The sequence below is a fragment of the Benincasa hispida genome, chromosome 11, assembly GCF_027475165.1.
Source record: "Benincasa hispida cultivar pf3 chromosome 11, pf3_genome.v1.1, whole genome shotgun sequence".
Classification (NCBI taxonomy): Eukaryota; Viridiplantae; Streptophyta; class Magnoliopsida; order Cucurbitales; family Cucurbitaceae; genus Benincasa; species Benincasa hispida.
The window spans coordinates 61,676,144-61,694,576 of record NC_143488.1 but is presented as its reverse complement, the minus strand read 5'-3'; the positions used below and the strand labels follow the sequence as shown (position 1 = coordinate 61,694,576).

General features: G+C 34.8%; 1 long non-coding RNA gene across 1 annotated transcript; it reads right to left on the bottom strand.

Moving 5' to 3' along the window:
- Positions 1 to 1,382: 1,382 nt before the first annotated feature.
- LOC150032791 (uncharacterized) lies at positions 1,383 to 9,039 on the bottom strand. The gene is made up of 3 exons (XR_016524223.1): positions 8,961 to 9,039; positions 2,222 to 2,415; positions 1,383 to 1,957 (listed from the first exon to the last, which is right to left on the bottom strand). It is a non-coding gene; the product is annotated as an uncharacterized LOC150032791 (long non-coding RNA).
- Between the last annotated feature and the right edge of the window lie 9,394 nt (positions 9,040 to 18,433).

The window sequence follows — 18,433 nt, the reverse complement described above, 5'->3', positions numbered from 1 at the left end:
TGCGGAGAAGCAAGGTTGGGGGGAAGTCAATGCCTAGTCCCTAAGTTTTGCTTCAAGGGTAATCCAGGCTCGCAACATCCATTCACCGCACACCTATTGGCGGCCAACCACATTTGTCATATCTCTATGACACATGAATAATGTTGCCTTGAGCATAAGATTATTTCTATCTCTAGAAACACTTCTTATTTTGCTTAGTGAGATCCAAAACTACTTACCCTCTCGGGCAGTTGGTTATAGTTACTTGTATCCATGAGTGATTATAGGCAAGTATTTAAATATTCATATACTAAGCAAACGGGATTAACCCTTAAAGATTTAACTTAGCTCATAGCATTCAACTTACCCCTTACCCCGTGGAGATTAGTTACTCATGGTAAATGCAAAAGTGATGATAAAGATAGAGGACATAATGAAAGTGGACATGATAATAGAAATAGAAGTGTTGTTTACAAAATGATAAATTTCTTAAAGTCACAATGTAGTACAACAATAAAGGGAAGAAGAAAATTATGAAAGGTCGGTTCTCAGTAATTTCTTGCGTCAAACAGATGTATTATCAAGGCTACTGATGATAAAATGGTCGTGTGGAGTGGAGAATTCCTTCTCAAGCTCTTGCTCTGATGAAGTTCCGGTGGTGAGTCGGAGTTGGTTTTGGAAGTAATGGACTCTTAAAGAATTGTTTAAGTGTGCGCTTGCTTGGTGATTCGTTTTAAATATGCGATGGAGTAAGTGTTATGTGATGTCTTATCAACACATGGCTTTACCTAGTTAAACCCAAGTATAAATCTAACTAAAGTCCTAATAAGTCCAGGGTCGAACTTAGGAATTTCATTCTATATATACGATGGAAAATATTGTTTCGATCTTGACGTGAGTAGCTTACTAAATATACAATGATTTTGATCCTATTCTCTCACTAAAATAAAAGTGATGAATGCAATGGAAATTACACTTGAGAGTGAAACAGTCTATGCGAGAAGTACAAGATTCGAATGAATGAAGGTAGGGTTGAGAAAAATATTCACTAACATTCCTAAGTAAAAGCATAAATTATGTGTTCAAGCAAACTACTCAAAAATTACACTTCTCAGTGTATTTAGCCATAATATCATATCTCTAGAATGCATGCGATGAGTATTTGATGCAAAAGATGTTTCTTTATTTCTAAAGATGTCATCTTCTTATTTTATGAGGTCTAAATCCTTGACCTTTTCAAACCTAGATTTAATCTACTTAGAATAATCTTTCGACTTATTCAAATAGTTTATAAATCATATATAAAATACGTTGAACACATGATTAAGCCTTAGCTCATGTTAACTGCAATGTTTCTCAACCCATAAAGAAATTAGTTGTTCATGGTAAAAGTTAAGAAGATAGATAAGAGATAAACTGTAAATGCATTTATATTGAGAAAAAGAAGTCTTTCGACATTTACACAATACAAATAACAACTGTAGAAGAAAAGAGATAGAGATAGAAAGTCAAGCCGTGGTATGCAATTCCGTGCTCCCTTGGCTCTATGGACGACTGCTTCACAACTTTTTACTTCCAGAAAGGAATCCTAAGCTTTCACTTAAGATTTCACGAGGGCTCAAAGGGGAAGTGTTTTTTAAGTAAGAATTTAGGCAAAAAAAATTTCCAACGTCTTGGTTGTTGCATGGAAATCTCATTGGGTATTTATAGGTATCAAGAAGAAACATTTTCTTCTCTTACTAATGATTATACTGATAAGGTGCATTAAATTCCATACCTTGATGCATCGCCTACTCCGCGTCAGAAGTTCATTGTCTCTGCCGTGAAGTTTTCTTGTCAGCTGCTAACTTAGTTTCTGATTTGACTTCCACTACCCATGCGTCATGTCATCCTTTATCGCGTACGGCTACCAACTTGTTCAACTATGTGATTCTAATGTTGGCGTTGAGAATTCCTTGCGATCACATAAGTAGATTTCCTGCACTCAAAAAACACAATTTTTATAACTTTCATAGATAGAGGGACTTTGTGCGTGTGTGATCACATGATATAATTATTTTTATGAATTCTTTATCAAGATGTCACATGTTCAGAGTTTTCTTTTTTTAATTATTCTAGATAAAAGAGGTAAAACAACTTGTATTTCTATAAGTTATCACTTGGAATCATTAAATTCTAGCTAAGGAAAAAATTTGATACTTTGACATTGAGTCAAGGCGTTATCTATAGAGCCACCCATTACCAACTTCGAGGATCCCGCAATGGTTAGCCACTATCCCTAACCAGGTAGGTGAGAACATCAGCGTTGCTATCATGGTCATCATTCTGAGTTGTGGCAGAATATGCTTTAGGATTATGTCAAAGATCCCAAGGCATGCAATCAACCATTTCTTCATCTAGTGCAATTTGGCGCATGCAGAAAATTCCTTCAATCAACTGCAAATATAGCACTTCAACGTAGATTAACTAATGATATGCGGTCAACAGGAATTTTAAACGTACTTCAGCACAAGTATATTTTTAAGCATGAATTCCTAGTATTATCAATGCATATTTTGCTTATCTAACCTCATTATTCTAAGTTAAAGGATACAATAACTTGTATTTCTACAAGTTATCAAAAATGAAGGGTTACACTTATAAGAACGCATTAAAGCAGTTAATGATTTATAGACCAAATAAATGATAATAAATATTATAGTGATAAAAGTTATTCTGGTGTAATGTTTGATTGAGAATATCTCAATTCCGTGAAGGAGTAACTGTTCACCCTGAGGTGGCACTTATTCTATCTCACTGAAGTATCATTGCAAAACAAAGTAATGTTGGGTTCATTATTTAGTTTTTGCTAAACTGATTGGATAAAAATGATTTTTTGCATAAGTGTCTAAAATAAGTGATTTGTTTTGTATCAGCAAATATGACTAACGCATTAATCTTCTTGCTTGGAACCGCTAAATTAAATGGTGATAACTATGCACAATGGAAAAATACAATCAATACAGTTTTGATGATTGATGACCTAAAATTCATCCTATTGGAGGAATGTCCTCCAACTCTTCGACCTACCGTCTCACGAACTATTCGTGAGGCCTATGACAGGTTGACCAAGGCCAATGCAAAGGCCAAGGTCTACATTCTGGCTAGCTTATTTGAAGTATTTGCCAAGAAGCATGAAGCCATAATCTTTGCTTGGGAGATCATGGAGTCACTACGGAGGATATTTGGCCAACTAGCCACTCATCTCAGACATGATGCTTTAAAGTCCATTTTTAATGCCCGTATGCCAGAAGGGGCGTCTGTCAAGGAGCATGTCCTTAACATGATGGTCCACTTCAACGTGGCAGAAATTAATGGTGTTGTCATAGATGAAGCCAATCAAATTAGCTTTATACTTAAGACTCTTCCAAAGAGTTATCTCTAGTTTCGCAGTAATGTGGTTATGAATAAGATTTAGTAAACCCTACCACTCTCCTAAACGAGCTGCAGACTTATGAGTCCTTGATGAAAGTTAAAGACTGGAGAGGCAAACGTTGCCACTTCCTCAAAAAATTTCTACAGAAGTTCAACCTCTGGGACCAAGTCAGCACCTTCTTTTTATCCTCCAAGAGGTGGAAGAAGAAAAATGGTAGTAAAGAAAAAAATCAAGCTAATCCATTTGCTGCCACCTAGAAAGGGAAAAAGGTCAAAGGTGCAAAAGGAAATTGTTTCCACTGCAATCAGAATGGGCATTAGAAATGGAACTGCCTAGTTTATTTGGCCGAGAAGAAGGACTAAGAAGGTAAATATGATTTACTTTTTCTTAAAACATGCTTAGTGGAATATGATAGCAATACTTGGATACTTGACCACTAACCATGTTTGCACTTCTTCACAGGAAAGTAGTTCCTAGAGGCAACTTGAGGTTGGAAAGATGCTCTTAGGTTACGAACGAGCGACGTCGTCTCAGCTATAGCAGTAAGGAGCATTAAGTTACTTTTTTATTCTAAATTTATATTGTTGGACGATGTGTATTTTGTTCCAAACTTTAAAAGGAACTTGATTTCAATATCTTATTTGCTAGAACATTCTTATAATATATTGTTTCTTCGTGATAAAGCGTTTGTCTCAAAAAATGGTGTTAAAATATGTTCAGCAACAACTTAAAGTAACTTATACGTACTAAGGCTGTTAGTATCTAAAATACTTCATAATGTTGAAATGTTTAACATTGCAACTAGCCAAAATAAAAGAAGGAAAGTTTCACCAAAAGAAAACACTCATCTTTGGCATCTAAGACTAGGTCACATTAATCTTAATAAGATTGAGAGATTGGTTAAGAATAGACTTCTAAATAAGTTAATAGAAAATTCTTTACCAGTATGTGAGTCTTGTCTTGAAGAAAAAATGACAAAACCCTTCTCCATTATATGGGTAAACCCTTCTCCATATAAATCTCCCTTTAAGGCCAATTTAGGGGATGAAATTTCATTGTGAAAAACCCTAACCTCCAATCTAGATTTCATCTCGAATTCTTTCCTCTCAACCATTCTCTATTATTCTTTGCGGTGGTATCTCTTGTTCACTGAAGAAACATTCGTGAGAAGACAGAGATAAAATGTGAAGAGTTTGACATTCGACAAAGGTTCGTTGTTTTATCCCTTTGTTTCTTCTTTTAAAGTATGATTCTTATAATGTTTATCCATTATTATTTTTGTTTTCTTTGCAGTTTTTGTTTCCTTAAAAACGGAAGTAACAAAATGCAAGACGATTTCACAATTCCGTGGGAACTCGATTCCCTTCACCTAGCTCCCTACTCGGACAAATTCCCAAAATGGTAGGCTTATTAAGTTGGCGAATTAGGCCACTCTCACCCATACAAATCAAAGGATTTTCTTCATAGATAGATGTTTATAACTCACTCAGGATTAATCTCTTCAATCAACGGTGTTATAAAGAGAGACTAATCATTTCGTAGTCCGGTCTTATACAAACTCTTTACATAGGATACCCTCACTCGCATATCTCCACATGAACGATTAGGATTAAATCGTTTGTAACACTTTACAATTATTGTAACAGTTACAAAATGGGTTGTATCTATAGTGTTACCAAGATAAAACATCCAACCTTATCCATATCCTATAGACAATTTAGGTTATTACTTAAACATGATCCACCTATATGTCAACTACATACATGTTTAAGTTACATAAATAACCTCAAATCTTTCTTTAATGGATTATTGCATAAAATAATTATTTCAAATAACATATTAACCACGAGGCGTTAAGACATACATCCCAACAATAAGTAGTGCCTCCAAATTTTCAAAGTGAACACAATTGCAGCCAATTCTAAGTCATGAGTAAGGTAATTTCGCTCATGATTTTTAAGTTGTTGTGAAGCATAAGTAATAACCTTAGCATTCTGCATAAGTACACAATCCAAATCACTACTCGAAGCATCACTATAGATCACAAAACCTGAGTTTCCACTAGGAAATGTTACAATTGGAGCAGTAATAAGTCTCCTCTTCAACTCCTAAAAACTCATCTCAGAATCTTCTGACCAATGGAAATGTGCACTCTTTCTTATCAACTAAGTCAAAGGAGTAGAAATCTTGGAGAAGCCTTCTACGAATATCCTATAGTATCCAGCTAAACCCAAGAAACTTTGAATCTCTCTGACATTAGTGAGTCGCGACCAATCCATAATTGTTTCAACCTCTTGCTTGGATCTACAAAGATTCCCTATTTAGACACCAGCCCTAAAAATCAACTAAAACTCGCATTTTTTAAACTTTTCATACAACTATTGGGTGTCTTAATTCTCCTGGTAGTCTCGTAGTTTGTAAACACTTTGTGAACATATTGTTATTAATAAAATAAGTATTATTTTATAAGCATTTACTCAATCCAATACCGTGGTTATTTCATGAAACTTAAGCATGTATGTGGAGACATACATGTGGATCATGCCTTAAGTAATATCCTAAATGGTCTATAGTATAAGGATAAATGAGGGATACCTTATCTTGGTGACACTACGGATACGACCCACTTTGTAGATTTTACAAGTGTTGTAAAGTGCTACAAATGGTCTAATCCTGACCACTCATGCTGAGATATACGAGCGGGGGTATCCTATACAAAAGGTTTGTATAAGACCGGACCACGAGATAATTAGTCTCTTTATATAATGTCGTTGATAATTGAGACTTACATTTCCCTAGGATGACTATAGGCGACATGACCTTAATCCTGAATGAGTTGGGAACTCCTGCTCATGATGGTGGTTCTTTGATTTGTATGGGTGAGAGTGACTAGATTGTCAACTCAACAAGCCTACTATTTTGGGGATTCGTCTGATTGGAGAGCTGGAAACTCAGCTACACAAGACGAAATTCACTCCTTTCCTAAAGCAGGGGTAAGTAGATAAATTGTTCCCTTAAGGGTTGATTCCGGGTCTTAAACATAGTGACCACACCCTCTCTTGGGAAGAGAAGACTCAATCATAGTAGTACTATGACTTATTGTTCATTAGAGGAATCAGTGGTACTTAAAGAGTTAGATGTAACTAGAGGGGAAAATGGTAAATTGGCCCAGCTGTACTTACAAGCGATTTGTGAAGGGTCATCGCACTGTTGACTAATTATATCTAGTGGACACAGAAATATATCTGTAGTGCGAAGAGTGCAACTATCGATCTTTAGTGGAGTGACCAATAGTTAACGGATGGTGGATCTCGTGATTGAGGAGTTTAGTCAGTTATTCACGTACTGTTAGAGCTTCAAGCTACAGGTCTATAAAGTCCCTTTGGTAGCTCAGTGGGTTCAAGTTGAGAATCAGATTTTGGGTTAGTTTGAAGTGTTTAAATTAACAAGAGAAAATTCAATTATATGTGATATAATTGGTTTGATGTATTAGATACATTAATTGGAGGAATTAATATAAATATGATTTATATTAAATACCATAACATAGAAAAAGAACTATGGTTCATATGTTTCATATGATGAAATATTAAAACTATAGGTTATAAATATTATATGATAAGTTGGTTATCATATTTATTTATAATATATTAATTATATGATAATTAATTATTTTTCTTTAATAACAGAGTGAGTGGGAGGTTATTGAAGGTTATGGTAACTGTGAGATAAAAAGAAAAATCGTTTTCCAAAATCGGAGTTGATTCATTCGGAATCAAAAGATCATTCATTTGTGACGTTTGACAAAAAGAAAGGACTATCGAGTAAAAAAATTTACTAAACGATAGTGTCTCATAGCCTACATGATAGTTACTATATCAAGTACCAAGTTTACTATACGATAGTTACTCACTTACTCGTTGCTACATGATCGAGTAGCAAAGTCTATATGATAGGCTTCATCTTATTAAACAATCGAGTATTTTGTCTATATGATAGACAATATCCATCTCCCACTTACACGATTGTCTACCTCCTTCTTTTCTCTATCCAAAGTCACACAGAGCCCACAACTCCTGGATTCTCACACTAAGAATACCAAGGTAATACTTGTGGTGATGGTCCTGTTCAGATCGAGGGTTGAGGATCGAGTTGGACTTGAGAGTGATTGAGGATTCATCAATTCGTGTTGTTGGTTGTTCCATTCGTTGAGATTGTGTTCTGATTGAGTTGCTGAACGATCAAGAAATACTTGAAGAAAGGTTCTTCAAAGGTTGCATACTCTATCCCTTGTTTGTTCTTTTATAAGAAGCATGTTGTAATTTATAGTTCATGCATAATCGTTTCGTTTACACTGTAATTGTTTGAGTTCTTTCTCGATGGGATTTGGAACGATCTGCTTCTACTCACTGGATCTCTATGTTTAGATTTCCTTCAATAACTTCTTTTCCCTTAATACCTCTAATGTCTTTCTCAAGTGCAACTCATACTCTAACTTTGTCTTGGAAAAGATTAAGATGTCATCTATAAAGACAATAACAAATTTGTCTAAGAAATCACTGAACACGCTGTTCATCAAATCCATAAAAGCAACTAGAGCATAAATTAATCAGAGCATTACGAAGAACTCATAGTGACCATATTGGGCCTAAAAACGGTCTTCTAAATATCACAATCTTTAATTTTTAGCTAGTGGTACCCTGACCTCAAATCAATCTTCGCGAAAACACTAGCACCTTGAAGCTGCTCAAACAAATCCTTGATTCGAAGGAGCAGGTACTTGATCTTTATAGTCACACGGTTAAGCTCCCTATAATTGATTCATAAACGTAGGGAACCATCCTTCTTTTTTACAAAGAGGAATGCGGCACCCCAAGGAGAAACACTTGAATGAATAAAATTATTGTCCAATAACTCCTAAATTTGCTTCTTCGGCTCTCGAAGTTCAGTAGCGACCATTCTATAGGGTGTTTTAACAAGAAAGCAGTCCCGACACTACGTCGATAGAGAATCCAATCTCCCTATCTAGAGGTAAACCTGGTAGGTCCTCAGGAACACATCAATGAAATCGCACACTACAAGTATTTTCTCAATTGGCTTCCCCATCTTCTTAATGTTGAGTACATTAGCTAGGTAACCTCAACATCCGTTCTTAATCAACTTGGATACTTTAAGTGCTGAAATGATCTTTGGTAGGGAGTGCACTTTCATCCTTTTAATCAAAACTTTGGTGGTTCAGAGGGGCAAACAAAACTTCTTTCTCGTGACACAGAATGTTTGCATAATTCATAGGCAACCAATCTATCCCCAAAATTGCATGAAAATTAGTCATGTCAAGAAGTGTAAAATCAGCAACTAAATTTCTATCAGCATCACCCAACTAACAAGCCTTAACTACCCTATCGGTTTTCAGCACACTCTCAAAGGTAGTAGAAACCTTCATTAAAAAAAATCAAATCCATAGGTATTAACTTAAGCTTTCTAACAAAAGAAGTAGATATGAAAGAGTGCGTAGAATCAAAGTCAATCAAAAATAAAATTAGTGATCCTAGTTATAGAATAGTACCTGACACCACATTAGGTTCATCTTCAGTCTCTTGCTTCGTCATGGCAAAGAATTTTCCCTGCACCTTCTGTTTCTTCTCATGAGTATTTATAAGAATCTAGCTTTTGGCCCATTGGGCAACTATTAATGTAATGTCTTACCTTTCCACAATGGAAATATGTTTTCAATGTTCTATGACACATTTTACACTTGGCACTTGTCCACTAGTGGTAGAGCTTGTTTTCTTCTATGGTTGACTTGAACTTTGTCTAGCATAATATCTTCTTTTTGAGCTTCCTTCCTTAGCAAATGACTTATTAAGGTCGGACTCCTGTGACAAAATATGTATGTTCTACAATTGAAGTGATTGAATCTCATAGCGGAAGCATCTAATCATTTTTGCCCGATTTTTGTTACAGGATAAAATTACATAACAAAACTATGAGGTTAAGCATGCTTTGACGGAATAATTAAGGGGAAAAAGAAGAGTTGTCTTTGAAGAACCTTTTCGATGTCTCTTCTTCTTATCTTAAAGAAAAAACCAGCATGACCAAAATGGCGAGACACGACCATCAGTCTTATCTGCTATTCTCTTTGGATAAGGAGGATGGTGGAATCCTCTTGGAAGACAATGGAAGGAAAGTGAATTTTTGGCAGAGAACTCTTCCCTATGGTTTGTGAGAAGAAGAGAGTGAGAGAGATAAGTGAATGGTAAAATCTTTGCAGAGGAAACCAAATAGAATTTCTCAACCTCTTTTTGCAATGCACATTTAATCGTAAACTCCGCTCACCCCACTACTCTACTGTAGGGGAGTTAATTTATTGATTTTAATTAATCTCCTTTAATTAAAATAAAAAAATTATTAATTAATTTAAATAAATTTATTAAATCTAATTTAATTAATTCAATTAAATATCATTATCGTTTCACCCCTATAATTAACTCTTGTACCTTAACTATTATCCTCTAATGAAAAATTTTGTTTATAGTCCATGAAAGAACTCTTGAATAAGAGAACTATTGAGGAAGCAAGATCGTTCCAAATCCATTGTAAAAGAACAAAGTATTTACAAATAAACAAGAATAGTTATGCATCATCGAGTAAATCACAGCATGTTTTCAAGTTAAAAACAAAGGGAATCGAGTGACATATCTTTGAAGAACTATTCTTCACGTATTCCCTCGATTAACACTAGTCACGCATCCAAGCAAACTCGATCAAGTTCATGAACGCAACGAACAACTAGTGAAAATCACGTACTGTCAGATGCTCTAACACAATTGAGTTAGACTCGATCCTCGACCCTCAAACAAGAAAACTTGACACAACCAAGAGGCTACTTTGGTATTCTCAGTGTGAGAATTCAAGAGGTGTGGGCTCTGTATGGATTTGGTAGAGGGAAGAAGGAAGTATACGATCGAGTAAACAATCGAGTAAGTGGGAGAATGAGAAACCATTATCCTATAGAGTTGAATACTCGATCGTTTAGCAAACAAGGAGCTATCGTCTAGTAAGAAGAGTTTGGTCATTTACTCTCCCAAAGGCTATCGTATAGCTTTCTTTTACCCGATCGATATGAATTCTCATTCCAAAAAATGAAACAATTTTTCCTTTTATTCATCAATTATTAAAACTGATCAAAAACCTCCCACTCAATCAGTTAATGGAGAAAAAATAACCAATCACCAAGAATTATCTTATAATTGTTTTATTATAAATAAATATATTAACTAATTTATCATATTATATTTATAACCAATAGTTTTAATATCACATCATATGTAATATTTAAACCATAGTTCCTTTTCTCCTTTATGACATTTAATATAAATCATACTTATATTAATTCCTCCAATTAATGTATCTAATACATCAAATCAATTATATCACATATAATTGAATCAATTTAATTATATCATATATAATCAAATTCCCTCTTGTTAATTTGAACAATTCAGACTAACCCAAAAACTAATTCTCAACATGAATACATTGACCTACTAATGGAACCTTATAAACCTGTAGCTTGAAGCTCCAACGGTACGTGAGTAACTGGCTAAACTCTTTCATCCATTAACTGTCAAATCTACAACTGCACTCTTCACCCGACAGATATATTTCTGTGTCCAATGGATATAACCAATCAATAGTACGATGACTCTTCACAAATCGCTCGTAAGTACAGCTGGGCCAATTTACCATTGTGTCCTTGTAGTTACATCTAACTCCTTAAGTACCACTAATTCCTCTAATGAACAATACATCATAGTCTCACTTTGAGTGAACACTTCTAGGGCCATGAGAAGGTGTGGCGCCACATTGTTCAAGCTCTGAAATCAGCCCTTAAGGGAGTAATTTATCTACTTACCCCTGCTTCAGGAAAGAAATGGATTCCTTCTTATGTAGCTGAGTTCCCAACTCTCCAATCAGACGAATCTCCAAAGCGGTAGGTTTGAGTCGGCGATTTGGCCACTCGCACCCATGCAAATCAAAGGACCGCCCTCATAGGCAAGAGTTCCCAACTCACTTGAGATTAAGATCATGTTACCTATGGTCATTCTAGTGAAATGAAAGTCTCTGTCATGAACAACGTTATATAACGAGGCTAAATATTTCGTGGTCCGATCTTATACAAACTCCTTTGTATAGGATACCCCGCCTGCATGTCTCCACATGAATGACCAAGATCAGATCATTTGTAGCACTTTACAATACTTGTAACATCTACAAAGCGGGTCGTATTTGTAGTGTCATCAGGATAAGGTTTCCCTCCTTTATCCATATATTACAGACGATTTAGGTTATTACTTAAGGCACGATCCACTTGTATGTCTCCACATACATGCTTAAGTTACAACGATAACCAGGGATCTTTGTTTATTGATTTGTGGTTAATGTAACTAAAATATCTCATATTTCATAGACAGTAGAGAATAAAATATCTCATATTATTACATCACATAGAGTTTGTTCATACAGGTGTTTACAAACTACAAGATCCTATGAGATTTAGGGCATCAACCTCAACAGTCCAACCATAAACAAAATCCCTCTCAGGTCAGTGAGAGGGTGAAGCCTCATTGTTCAGGTCCCAAAACCACACTTAAAATAGGGTTGGTAAAATTTCCCGTGGGAACAGTCCTCACGGTCTCCGCCCCAATCCCCGGTTTGACCAGGGATGGGGTCAAATCGAGGACTCCTTTAGAGTCTCCAAACTGAGGACAGGGCAGGGATGGGGAGGGTATCCCCGCCCCGTTCCTGTCCCTGTTCCTGTCCCCGACCTGGCCCCATAGGTTTTAAATATATATATATTAGGTATTTAATTTTTAACATTTAGCCTGGTTTTTAATTTAGCCAAATCTAAGTCCAACTAAAATGTCTAAGTCCAAACCAAATAGAATTTTAGGAAAAAAATTAAAAATAAAAGTCCTCATGGGGAAACGAAAGGAAAAACGGGGAATGGGTCCTCGCGGGGACCCGTTTCCCCGATGGGGAATCCCCGTCTTCAAATGGCGTGGATGGGGCGAGGATGGGGGTAAAATCACTCAACAGGGATGGAGACAGGGAACCCTCCCTCGCCCCACCCTGCCACGGCCCCATTGCCAACCCTAACTTAAGGGAACAATCTGTCTACTTTCCCTAAAGTCGAAAAGAGTGAATTTCATCTTGTGAAGTTATGTTCCCAGCTCCTCACTCGGTATCGGATCACAAAATGGTAGGCATTTTCAGACGGTAGTTAATACCATTCTCACCTATACAAATCAAATAACGACCTTCATGAGCAAGAGTTCATAACTCACTCAGGATTGAGATCGAGTTACATGGTTATCGTTTGAAATATAAATTTGTTCAATTAACAATGTCACAAAGAGAGATTATATTTTGTGGTCCGGTCTTATACAGATTCATTGTCCACTTGCATGTCAGCATATGAACGATTTGGATCAAATCGTTTGTAACACTTACAACAGTTGTAACATTTACAAAGTGGGTCATATCCATAGTGTTACCAGGATAAGGTACCAAATCTTATCCATATACTATAGACCTTTCATATTCTTCCTTGAACACAATCCATTTGTATGTCAACCACATACTATTCAAGTTACATTAAGTATCCTTAGATCTTTGTTTATTGGATTTGAGTTATGCAAAATATATATATATACTTTATTTATTCAAATAAAAGAATACTTTACTTATTGATAATCTGTTTACAAATTTATATAGACTATGAGATTTAGGACATAAATTCTAAAAGCAATGCCTCGGCATAGGTTCTCAACTTGAAAGCAACCACATGCTTTCTCAATTCTGGTCTCAGACCTCACTCATACTCTCTCTTTTCCTCCAATCAATGTCCACTAAAGGAGGGGCATATTGGAAAAGTTCATCAAATTTCCTTTCATAATTGATCAGACACAACTTTCCTTGCTCCAATTTGATAAGCTCAGCTCCTTATCTTGCCTGACAGTGGGAGGGAAGAATTTCTCAGAGAAGAGTTCCTTGCATCGGTCCTAGCTCAAAGGGTTCTCAGCCACATTCCATATCCTGCAAGTCATGTTCCACCATTTATTTGCCCCTCTCTTGAGCATGTAAGTAGCTTTCTGTTTGTCATCACATTCCATGAACTTGAATGCTATTTCGATCTCTTTAATCCAATCTCAGTGGCGATCGGGTCAGTGTTGATACCATCGAATGATGGGGCATGGAGCTTCGTGAATTTTTCCACTATACGGCTGATCCCGTCATTGCTTGGGGCACATACATTAGACCTTAAGCCTTGTGGATGTGAACTTAGTCTTGCACTTCATTCATCCTTCTATTCCTACAGTTATTTTCTCTTCACAGGCATTATTCTACGAAACACGAGTTAACCACTTTAAGAGTCAAAAGGGTATAACAGACATTAGATGAAATTCTATGAACTAACTTCTAACAAGGATCAAAACAATTATCAACTAAAGCTATCAAACCCATTGTTCTGGCATGAACCTACACTTAAAGGTATAGAATCTATAGAACCTTATAACCTTTGCTCTGGTACCAATGGTTACAACCCGTACTTTTCAATACAGGTGTGGAAAATGTAACCAAAACTAGAGGAAAGAATCTTATTAATAACTTAACACTAATGCTTGAGACCACAAGCTAAAATTCGACAACTAAACATAAAGTGCTTAACCAATGTCTAAAGAGGAAATAATTAGAAATCACCAAGACTAACAATTAAGAATAACTACGACTATCAAAGATTCAACAAAAGTCTATACTCCTAAGTCATGAGTAAACTTCTTCTGCTATGCCAGAACACTAATTCTTCATTCACTATCAGAACTATTGCTTGCACTTTCATCTGACAAACATTTTGAAAAACAAAGTGAGTACGAAAATACTCAATAAGCAGCTTTCACATCAAGTTCATGATATATTTTTTTAAAAAAAGTATTGAAACATAGAAGTATAAACTTTCAAATAAACAGTTTTTTTCTTCAATTTTTTAGTCAAAGTCAAAGTCTTGTAATACTTCAAATAGTCTTTCAACAAAACCTAAACATTCAAGTAAACTTTCATAACTTTAATAAATAGAACATTCATACTTTTCTAAAACACAAATCTTTCAATACTTTCAAATACAAACCTTTCAATTGGCCATTACTTCCAATCAATCCATATTTTTCAAATCAAACAACTTTAAGTCATTCAATACTTTCAAATACAAAACAGGAAAGATGTATAATTGGTGTAGCCTAGCAAAAATGGTTACCCCTAAGTAACACCAGTCAAAAATATCAAATATCGATCGATTAGAATAGCGGAATTTGTCGATTAACAACCGACTCGAAACAGTAGAAATATTGGTTAGCAACCAATCATAACAAAAATTACTTAAATGTGAGGTCATGTGAGTGCAACACACACATGAATCTTCATTCCGAAGAATGCCAAACCACAAAAATATGCCTTCTCAAAAATAAGCCTCGGTCAGAACATAAACCGTCAATTCTAGATTGGTTGCAACAAAATACAATGCAATCTCCAAAACATAAAGACTGACATATCTGGATAGTCCTAGTCGAATCAATCAAAAACATTTTGAAACGAAACATGTTCTAACGGCAATTTCAACGGCCAAACTTAACAAATCAAAAAATCATTCAAATCTTTCCAAAGTTTTCAGAAGTAATCCAAACCAAAATATAAATACTTTTCAATTCAAATCAGTCAAAGTACTTCCAACAATAATTTCAAACAACCATATACTTTTATTTTTTTAAAAGAAAATCGACTAGAAATATCCAAAGTACTTTCTGTCGATACTTAATCACATAAACACATTTTCTAAAAGGAAAGCATTTAAAACATCAAAATCAAATTCAACCAATTTCTTTATCAAAATTTACATTGGGGAAGGGACGTGGAAACTACTTCCCTCAATCACCAATTCCACAATCTCACCCAAAACCTCCAAATTCAACTCTTGAATTCTAAAAGCCTAAACATATCCAAAATTTACCAATAAAAAATAACATCATGCTTTTATGGGTCTGAACTAATCCCGATATAACCAATCTTATCTATACATTATTCCTCCCAATTTAAGCAATTTTCTCCATAATGCGTTTAGGAAAATAGGGATCTTGAACCCAAAAACAGCACGGAAAAATCTGGGTTTAAACCCCTTTAAACCTCAAAAACACACACTTACAATCATGAATTAAGAAAAAGTTAAATCTGATTTTTTTTCCCAACCCTGTAACCATTTAAAACCTTTAAAAAATCATGAATTAAAGAAAGAATAAAATCTGAACTTTTTTTTCCATAACCAAATTTCTCCCAAGATTTCAAACCTTTTAAGTAAAGAATTGACACTTTTTGAACTCAAAATCAGATCTGAAAAGTATCTTTAAACTGCTGTAAAACAGTGTAAAACACATCCTTGTTAAAACAAAACTAAGGATTAAGGTTAACATTTAATGTAGCAATCACTTGGCGAACTTTTTGTGCAAAAATACCCATTTAAATGCTAAAACAATGCCCAAGTTGCAAGAATTCAAAGCTGGAATTTTTCGGGAAAAAAACCACACTTTTCAACACTTTCAATCTAAATTAAGAATTCTTGAAGAAGAAAACTTGACTAATAAAATTATACAACACCACAACTAAAACATTTTAGAAAAGATTACAAAAATTCATTCCATCTCAATCAAGAATTTAGAACCCATAACATCCTTAGCAAAAATTAACTATTCAAAAAAGAGGAAGAACTTGGGTTTCTTTTTTTTTTTTAGGAAAAATCTAGAATGCTTCTTTTTTTTTTTTTTTTTTTTGTCATGAGAGATTACTCTAGGGCTTAAGTCATCTTTATAAAGAAACAATGGTTAAAACCCTAAAGGCTTTCTTAAAAAACTAATTAATTAAATAAAAATATAATTGTTCATTTTTTTAAACAAATCTACGAGATAAATGAGATCTTTTAAATTAAAAAGAAAAGATACGATAAATATATATTTATATTTATATATGTTGAGTTTTAGGTCCTAAAACCTCGTGCTTTATAAACAATAAACTTATTCTGAAATTCAATAAAGTTATTATTGAAGTTTGATTCAATAAACTTATTTCGTATTAGAAATAAATCCAATAAACTAAAAGATTCATAACTATTACATGAGTATTTGAACTTTATATAGGAGACATAAAAGTGGATTAGGTTCGAGTAAATAGTCAAAGGTATCTATTATTATCAGTTCTTTTATAAGTTGTATGAAAATGGTGAACTAATATGGTTGATGGTTGGAGAGTATCTTCAAAGATATCTAATGAAACCCTTTTCATAGTTGATGAATATGCTTAATTTGTAGCCAATTTTGAAGAATTAGAATGCTTAATGATTCGTTTCTCTTCCGCTGTGTTTCTTTAAACCAACAATTGGTATCAGAGCATCATTTAAGCATTCAATTCGAGTTAATTTAGCTTGGTGGGTGTTTTTTATAAGTTGTATGAAAATGGTGAATTGATATGATTTTTATGAGTTTTGGTATTAAATTCTCTTCAGTTATGTTGTAATTCTTATAATTGACTCTTGATTGATGGGCTTTAATGTGTGCTTAAGTGTTTGTAATTCGATTGGAGTCACTAAAGTTGAAATTATGGTGTAATTGAAGAAAGAAGTAGCGAAGGTCAATAGCAGAAAAGTGGAATTTCAGCCACTGCCTTGCAGCATCGTGACGCTGTGCTTGGAGCGTCACGACGTTGTTCTTCATTCCAGCCCATATTTTGAACATGACTCCATGGCGTTGCAATGCTGGGATGCAGTGTTGCAACGCTATTCATCCCAGCCCAGCATGCACGCGCGAGCCCAAACCAGTGGTCCAAGTGGACTGGTCCAGCCGGTTCAGGTCAAGGAGGTCCAGTTCGACCTAATTAAGCCCGGTTCAGCCCAATTTTGAGCATTGGAGGTCCAATTCGAGAGGTTTAAGTTCGGTTCAGGGCGGTTCGAGCGGTCTAGAAGTGTTTTGGAACCAGTTTTGGTTATTATTGTAATAGTCTAGGCTTTTGTTTACTTGAAAATGCCAAAACTAAAACCATATCAGTTTGTGTTTAATTATTTATGTATGTGATGTATGTTATAATTAAATAAATCTTGTATATCATATAATATGCCATGTAGATTTAAAATCCCGCCATAGGAAGCATGTTACATGCATTGAAAGTATGTTATATAAGGTGTTATAATATATAGTATGCATGTTTAGGGTTTCAATCATGAGATTCCGATGTATGTTATGGATGTACAGCATGTCTAAAGTTTTATAAGTTGTTATAAAATTGGGATAAACATTTAAAATCTATAACAAAGATAAGATGCATGCACACATAGGTTAACCACTTGTTTTAATAGTTAAAATAGGTCGTTATCTTATAAAACTTCGGTTACAAACTCAACCGGTATATAATCTTGTCTAAGGCCGGGGGTATTTAAGTTGACAGTCTACGGAACACCTCCTACCTGGGGATTATGGCCGAATAATTGAGCATTGTTAACCAGTTTTAAGAGCAATATGTGAGCGGTGCGAGGTTTTAAAATTGGTTTATCACCTAGATATCGTAGGTTAAATCCAAATATAAACGTTATACTTGGATAAATACCTAGATTTAGGTTGTTTAAATTAGTTGGAACAAACCTAAGTAAAAATACACCCAAACAAATGTTAGGACACTTCAATGGAAGTTTAATAGCATATATGATATGTTATTAGAACACTTCAATGTGAATTTAATAACGTATATGATATGTTAGAACGCTTCAATGGAAGATTAATAACATATGTGATATGTTATTTTTTAGCTCTCGTATCCTTAAGAGTTCACAATTGAAATTCATGTTTTCGCTTCGTGTCACCCTGGAAGTGACCTCCATTTGGAAAGTGTTTACATGAATCGAGATTATGGTGAATAAGGGAAGTTTTTCATAGTAAAATCAAAAGT